Genomic DNA, 10,084 nt, shown 5'->3' with positions numbered 1-10,084 from the left:
TGAATCTGAGAACGATTGATTGGAATATTACAACAATGCGTCAGAATTTGAGAACGATAGATTGGAATATTGCAACTTTGGATCAGAATCTGAGAACGTTCGATTGGAACATTAAATTAAGGGATTGCAATCTGAGAACGATAGATTGGAATATTAAAACTATGTTTCAAAATCTCAGAACGATAGATTGGAATATTACAACTATGGATTTGAATCTGAGAACAATAGATTGGAATATTACAACAATGGATAAGAATCTGAGAACGATAGATTCGAATATTACAACAATGGATCAGAATCTGAGAACACTAGATTGGAATATTACAACAATGGATCAGAATCTGAGAAAGATAGATTGGAATATTACAACAATGGATAAGAACCTGAGAATGATAGATTGGAATATTACAACTATGGATGAGAATCTGAGAATGATAGATTGCAATATTACAACTATGGATGAGAATCTGAGAATGATAGATTGCAATATTACAACACTGGAACAGAATCTGAGAATGACAGATTGGAATATTATAACAATGGTTCACAAGCTGAGATGGATAGAATGAAATATTACAACAATGGATCAGAATCTGAGAAGGATACATTGGAATATTACAACAATGGAGATGAATCTGAGAAGAATAGATTGGAATATTAGAGCAATGGATCAGAATTTGAGAACGATAGTTTGGAATATTACAACAATAGAACAGAATGTGAGAACGATCGATTGGAATATTACAACATTGGATAGGAATCTGAGAAAGATAGATTGGGATATTACAAGAATGGATCAGAATGTGAGAACGATAGATTGGAATAGAACAACTATGGATCAGAATCTGAGAACGATAGATTGGAATATTACAGCACTCTAACAGAATTTGAGAATGATAGATTGGAATATTATAACAATGGATCAGAATCTGAGAATGATAGATTGGAATATTACAACACTGGAACAGGATTTCTGAAAGATAGATAGAAATATTATAACAATGGATCAGTATCTGAGAACAAGAGATTGGAATATTACAACAATGGATCAGAATCTGAGAATGATAGATTGGAATATTACAACAATGGATCAGAATGTCAGAACAAGAGATTGGAATATTACAACAATGGATCAGAATCTGAGAAGAATTGATTGGAATATTACAAAAATGGATCAGCATCTGAGAACGATAGATTGGAATATTACAACAATGGATCAGAATCTGAGAACGATAGATTGGAAATTTACAGCAATGGATTAGAATCTGAGAATGATAGATTGGAATATTACAACAATGGATCAGAATCTGAGAACGATTGATTGGATTATTACAACAATGGATCTGAATGTGAGAAGGATAGAGTGTAATATTGCAACTTTCGATTAGAATCTGAGAACAATAGATTGGAATATTACAACAATGGATCAGAATCTGAGAAAGATAGATTGGAATATTACAACAATGGAGCAGAATCTGAGGAAGATAGATTGGATTATTACAACACTGGTTCAGAATGTGAGAACGATAGTTTGAAATATTACAACTTTGGTTCAGAATCTGAGAACGGTTGATTGGAATAGTAAAATTATGGATTGCAGTCTGAGAACGATAGATTGGAATATTAACACTATGATTCAAAATCTCAGAACGATTGATTAGTATATTAAAACTATGGTTTAGAATCTGAGAACGATAGATTGGGATATTACAACAATGGATCGGAATCTGAGAACGATAGATTGAAATATTACAACAATGGATCAGAATCTGAGAACGATAGATTGGAAATTTATGACAATGGATCAGAATCTGAGAATGATAAATTGGAATATTACAACAATGGATCTGAATCTGAGAACGATTGATTGGAATATTACAACAATGGATCAGAATGTGAGAACGATAGATTGGAATATTGCAACTTTGGATCAGAATCTGAGAACGGTCGATTGGAATATTAAAATAATGGATTGGAATCTGAGAACGATAGATTGGAATATTAAAACAATGTTTCAAAATCTCAGAACGATAGATTGGAATATTACAACAATGAATGAGAATCTGAGAACAATAGATTGGAATATTACAACAATGGATCAGAATCTGAGATAGATTGGAATATTACAACAGTGGAGCAGATTCTGAGGATGATAGATTGGAATATTAAATAACTGGATCAGAATGTGACAACGATAGTTTGGAATATTACCACTTTGTTTCAGAATCTGAGAACGGTCGATTGGAATATTAAAATAATGGATTGGAATCTGAGAACCATAGATCTGAACATTACAACAATGGATCAGAATCTGAGAATGAGAGATTGGAAATTTACGACAATGGATCAGAATCTGAGAATGATAGATTGGTTTATTACAATAATGGATCTGAATCTGAGAACGATTGATTGGAATATTACAACAATGGGTCAGAATGTGAGAACGATAGATTGGAATATTGCAACTTTCGATCAGAATCTGAGAACGGTCAATTGGAATATTAAATTAATGGTTTGGAATCTGAGAACGATAGATTGGAATACTAAAACTATGTTTCAAAATCTCAGAACGATAGATTGGAATATTACAACTATGGATTTGAATCTGAGAACAATAGATTGGAATATTACAAAAATTGATCAGAATCTGACAATGATAGATTGGAATATTACAACAATGGATCAGAATCTGAGAACGATAGATTCGAATATTACAACAATGGATCAGATTCTGAGAACACTAGATTGGAATATTACAAGAATGTTTCAGAATCTGAGAAAGATAGATTGGAATATTACAACAATGGATCAGAACCTGAGAATGATAGATTGGAATATTACAACAGTGGAGCAGATTCTGAGGACGATAGATTGGAATATTACAAAACTGGATCAGAATGTGATAACGATAGTTTGGAATATTACAACTTTGTTTCAGAATCTGAGAACGGTCGATTGGAATATTAAAATAATGGATTGGAATCTGAGAACGATAGATCTGAACATTACAACAATGGATCAGAATCTGAGAATGAGAGATTGGAAATTTACGACAATGGATCAGAATCTGAGAATCATAGATTGGTTTATTACAATAATGGATCTGAATCTGAGAACGATTGATTTGAATATTACAACAATGGGTCAGAATGTGAGAACGTTAGATTGGAATATTGCAACTTTGGATCAGAATCTGAGAACGTTCGATTGGAATATTAAATTAATGGATTGGAATCTGAGAACGATAGATTGGAATATTAAAACTATGTTTCAAAATCTCAGAACGATAGATTGGAATATTACAACTATGGATTTGAATCTGAGAACAATAGATTGGAATATTACAACAATGGATCAGAATGTGAGAACGATAGATTGTAATATTGCAACTTTGGATCAGAATCAGAGAACGGTCGATTGGAATATTACAACAATGGATCAGAATCTGAGAAAGATAGATTGGAATATTACAACAATGGAGCTGAATCTCTGGAAGATAGATTGGAATATTACAACACTGGTTCAGAATGTAAGATCGATTGTTTGGAATATTACAACTTTGGTTCAGAATCTGAGAACGGTCGATTGGAATAGTAAAATTATGGATTGGAATCTGAGAACGATAGATTGGAATATTAAAACTATGATTCAAAATCTCAGAACGATAGATTAGTAAATTAAAACTATGGATTAGTATCTTAGAACGATAGATTGGGACATTACAACAATGGATCGGAATCTGAGAACGATAGATTGGAATGTTACAACAATGGATCAGAATCTGAGAACGATAGATTGGAAACTTACGGCAATGGATCAGAATCTGAGAATGATAGATTGGAATATTACAACAATGGATCTGCATCTGAGAACGATTGATTGCAATATTACATCAATGGATAAGAATGTGAGAACGATAGATTGGAATATTGCAACTTTGGATCAGAATCTGAGAACGGTCGATTGGAATATTAAAATAATGGATTGGTATCTGAGAACGATAGATTGGAATATTAAAACGATGTTTCAAAATCTCAGAACGCTTGATTGGAATATTACAACTATGGATTAGAATCTGAGAACAATAGCTTGGAATATTACAAAAATGGATCAGAATCTGAGAAAGATAGAGTGGAATATTACAACAATGGATCTGAATCTGAGAACTATTGATTGGAATATTACAACAATGGGTCAGAATGTGAGAACGATAGATTGGAATATTGCAACTTTGGATCAGAATCTGAGAACGGTCGATTGGAATATTAAAATAATGGATTGGAATCTGAGAACGATAGATTGGAATATTAAAACTATGTTTCAAAATCTGAGAACGATAGATTGGAATATTACAACTATGGATTTGAATCTGAGAACAATAGTTTGGAATATTACAACAATTGATCAGAAACTGACAATGATAGATTGGAATATTACAACAATAGTTCTGAATCTGAGAACGATAGATTCGAATATTACAACAATAGATCAGAAAATGAGAACGATAGATTGGAATATTACAACAATGTATCAGAATCTGAGAAAGATAGATTGGAATATTACAACAATGGATCAGAACCTGAGAATGATAGGTTGGAATATTACAAGTATGGATGAGAATCTGAGAATGATAGATTGCAATATTACAGCACTGGAACAGAATCTGTGAATGACAGATTGGAATATTATAACAATGGTTCAGAAGCTGAGATGGATAGATTGGAATATTACAACAATGGAACAGAATCTGAGAAGGATAGATTGGAATATTACAACAATGGAGCTGAATCTGAGAAGAATAGATTGGAATATTAGAAAAATGGATCAGAATTTGAGAACGATAGTTTGGAATATTACAACAATAGAACAGAATGTGAGAACGGTAGATTGGAATATTACAACAATGGATAGGAATCTGAGAAAGATAGATTGGAATATTACAACAATGGATCATAATGTGAGAACGATAGATTGGAATATTACAACAATGGATAGGAATCTGACAAAGATAGATTGGAATATTACAACACTGGATCAGAATCTGAGAACGATAGATTGGAATCGAACAACTATGGATCAGAATCTGAGAATGAGAGATTGGAAATTTACGACCATGGATCAGAATCTGAGAATGATAGATTGGTTTATTACCATAATGGATCTGAATCTGAGAACGATTGATTGGAATATTACAACAATGGGTCAGAATGTGAGAACGATAGATTGGAATATTGCAACTTTGGATCAGAATCTGAGAACGATAGATTGGAACATTAAATTAAGGGATTGCAATCTGAGAACGATAGATTGGAATATTAAAACTATGTTTCAAAATCTCAGAACGATAGATTGGAATATTACAACTATGGATTTGAATCTGAGAACAATAGATTGGAATATTACAACAATGGATCAGAATCTGAGAACGATAGATTCGAATATTACAACAATGGATCAGAATCTGAGAACACTAGATTGGAATATTACAACAATGGATCAGAATCTGAGAAAGATAGATTGGAATATTACAACAATGGATCAGAACCTGAGAATGATAGATTGGAATATTACAACTATGGATGAGAATCTGAGAATGATAGATTGCAATATTACAACACTGGAACAGAATCTGAGAATGACAGATTGGAATATTATAACAATGGTTCACAAGCTGAGATGGATAGAATGAAATATTACAACAATGGATCAGAATCTGAGAAGGATACATTGGAATATTACAACAATGGAGATGAATCTGAGAAGAATAGATTAGAATATTAGAACAATGGATCAGAATTTGAGAACGATAGTTTGGAATATTACAACAATAGAACAGAATGTGAGAACGATCGATTGGAATATTACAACATTGGATAGGAATCTGAGAAAGATAGATTGGGATATTACAAGAATGGATCAGAATGTGAGAACGATAGATTGGAATAGAACAACTATGGATCAGAATCTGAGAACGATAGATTGGAATATTACAGCACTCTAACAGAATTTGAGAATGATAGATTGGAATATTATAACAATGGATCAGAATCTGAGAATGATAGATTGGAATATTACAACACTGGAACAGGATCTCTGAAAGATAGACAGAAATATTATAACAATGGATCAGTATCTGAGAACAAGAGATTGGAATATTACAACAATGGATCAGAATCTGAGAATGATAGATTGGAATATTACAACAATGGATCAGAATGTCAGAACAAGAGATTGGAATATTACAACAATGGATCAGAATCTGAGAAGAATTGATTGGAATATTACAAAAATGGATCAGCATCTGAGAACGATAGATTGGAATATTACAACAATGGATCAGAATCTGAGAACGATAGATTGGAAATTTACAGCAATGGATTAGAATCTGAGAATGATAGATTGGAATATTACAACAATGGATCAGAATCTGAGAACGATTGATTGGAATATTACAACATTGGATCTGAATGTGAGAAGGATAGAGTGTAATATTGCAACTTTCGATTAGAATCTGAGAACAATAGATTGGAATATTACAACAATGGATCAGAATCTGAGAAAGATAGATTGGAATATTGCAACAATGGAGCAGAATCTGAGGAAGATAGATTGGGTTATTACAACACTGGTTCAGAATGTGAGAACGATAGTTTGGAATATTACAACTTTGGTTCAGAATCGGAGAACGGTTGATTGGAATAGTAAAATTATGGATTGCAGTCTGAGAACGATAGATTGGAATATTAACACTATGATTCAAAATCTCAGAACGATAGATTAATATATTAAAACTATGGATTAGAATCTGAGAACGATTGATTGGAATATTACAACAATGGATCAGAATGTGAGAACGATAGATTGGAATATTGCAACTTTGGATCAGAATCTGAGAACGGTCAATTGGAATATTAAAATAATGGATTGGAATCTGAGAACGATAGATTGGAATATTAAAACAATGTTTCAAAATCTCAGAACGATAGATTGGAATATTACAACAATGAATGAGAATCTGAGAACAATAGATTGGAATATTACAACAACGGATCAGAATCTGAGATAGACTGGAATATTACAACAGTGGAGCAGATTCTGAGGATGATAGATTGGAATATTAAATAACTGGATCAGAATGTGACAACGATAGTTTGGAATATTACCACTTTGTTTCAGAATCTGAGAACGGTCGATTGGAATATTAAAATAATGGATTGGAATCTGAGAACCATAGATCTGAAAATTACAACAATGGATCAGAATCTGAGAATGAGAGATTGGAAATTTACGACAATGGATCAGAATCTGAGAATGATAGATTGGTTTATTACAATAATGGATCTGAATCTGAGAACGATTGATTGGAATATTACAACAATGGGTCAGAATGTGAGAACGTTAGATTGGAATATTGCAACTTTGGATCAGAATCTGAGAACGTTCGATTGGAATATTAAATTAATGGATTGGAATCTGAGAACGATAGATTGGAATATTAAAACTATGTTTCAAAATCTCAGAACGATAGATTGGAATATTACAACTATGGATTTGAATCTGAGAACAATAGATTGGAATATTACAACAATGGATCAGAATGTGAGAACGATAGATTGTAATATTGCAACTTTGGATCAGAATCAGAGAACGGTCGATTGGAATATTACAACAATGGATCAGAATCTGAGAAAGATAGATTGGAATATTACAACAATGGAGCAGAATCTGAGGAAGATAGATTGGATTATTACAACACTGGTTCAGAATGTGAGAACGATAGTTTGGAATATTACAACTTTGGTTCAGAATCTGAGAACGGTTGATTGGAATAGTAAAATTATGGATTGCAGTCTGAGAACGATAGATTGGAATATTAACACTATGATTCAAAATCTCAGAACGATAGATTAGTATATTAAAACTATGGATTAGAATCTGAGAACGATAGATTGGGATATTACAACAATGGATCGGAATCTGAGAACGATAGATTGAAATATTACAACAATGGATCAGAATCTGAGAACGATAGATTGGAAATTTATGACAATGGATCAGAATCTGAGAATGATAAATTGGAATATTACAACAATGGATCTGAATCTGAGAACGATTGATTGGAATATTACAACAATGGATCAGAATGTGAGAACGATAGATTGGAATATTGCAACTTTGGATCAGAATCTGAGAACGGTCGATTGGAATATTAAAATAATGGATTGGAATCTGAGAACGATAGATTGGAATATTAAAACAATGTTTCAAAATCTCAGAGCGATTGATTGGAATATTACAACAATGAATGAGAATCTGAGAACAATAGATTGGAATATTACAACAATGGATCAGTATCTGAGATAGATTGGAATATTACAACAGTGGAGCAGATTCTGAGGATGATAGATTGGAATATTAAATAACTGTATCAGAATGTGACAACGATAGTTTGGAATATTACCACTTTGTTTCAGAATCTGAGAACGGTCGATTGGAATATTAAAATAATGGATTGGAATCTGAGAACCATAGATCTGAAAATTACAACAATGGATCAGAATCTGAGAATGAGAGATTGGAAATTTACGACAATGGATCAGAATCTGAGAATGATAGATTGGTTTATTACAATAATGGATCTGAATCTGAGAACGATTGATTGGAATATTACAACAATGGGTCAGAATGTGAGAACGATAGATTGGAATATTGCAACTTTCGACCAGAATCTGAGAACGGTCAATTGGAATATTAAATTAATGGTTTGGAATCTGAGAACGATAGATTGGAATACTAAAACTATGTTTCAAAATCTCAGAACGATAGATTGGAATATTACAACTATGGATTTGAATCTGAGAACAATAGATTGGAATATTACAAAAATTGATCAGAATCTGACAATGATAGATTGGAATATTACAACAATGGATCAGAATCTGAGAACGATAGATTCGAATATTACAACAATGGATCAGATTCTGAGAACACTAGATTGGAATATTACAACAATGTTTCAGAATCTGAGAAAGATAGATTGGAATATTACAACAATGGATCAGAACCTGAGAATGATAGATTGGAATATTACAACAGTGGAGCAGATTCTGAGGACGATAGATTGGAATATTACAAAACTGGATCAGAATGTGATAACGATAGTTTGGAATATTACAACTTTGTTTCAGAATCTGAGAACGGTCGATTGGAATATTAAAATAATGGATTGGAATCTGAGAACGATAGATCTGAACATTACAACAATGGATCAGAATCTGAGAATGAGAGATTGGAAATTTACGACAATGGATCAGAATCTGAGAATCATAGATTGGTTTATTACAATAATGGATCTGAATCTGAGAACGATTGATTTGAATATTACAACAATGGGTCAGAATGTGAGAACGTTAGATTGGAATATTGCAACTTTGGATCAGAATCTGAGAACGTTCGATTGGAATATTAAAACTATGTTTCAAAATCTCAGAACGATAGATTGGAATATTACAACTATGGATTTGAATCTGAGAACAATAGATTGGAATATTACAACAATGGATCAGAATGTGAGAACGATAGATTGTAATATTGCAACTTTGGATCGGAATCAGAGAACGGTCGATTGGAATATTACAACAATGGATCAGAATCTGAGAAAGATAGATTGGAATATTACAACAATGGAGCTGAATCTCTGGAAGATAGATTGGAATGTTACAACACTGGTTCAGAATGTAAGAACGATTGTTTGGAATATTACAACTTTGGTTCAGAATCTGAGAACGGTCGATTGGAATAGTAAAATTATGGATTGGAATCTGAGAACGATAGATTGGAATATTAAAACTATGATTCAAAATCTCAGAACGATAGATTAGTAAATTAAAACTATGGATTAGTATCTTAGAACGATAGATTGGGACATTACAACAATGGATCGGAATCTGAGAATGATAGATTGGAATGTTACAACAATGGATCAGAATCTGAGAACGATAGATTGGAAACTTACGGCAATGGATCAGAATCTGAGAATGATAGATTGGAATATTACAACAATGGATCTGCATCTGAGAACGAT

This window comes from Carcharodon carcharias (assembly GCF_017639515.1).
Source record: "Carcharodon carcharias isolate sCarCar2 chromosome 38 unlocalized genomic scaffold, sCarCar2.pri SUPER_38_unloc_4, whole genome shotgun sequence".
NCBI lineage: Eukaryota > Metazoa > Chordata > Chondrichthyes > Lamniformes > Lamnidae > Carcharodon > Carcharodon carcharias.
Note: the sequence above shows the minus strand (reverse complement) of the source record.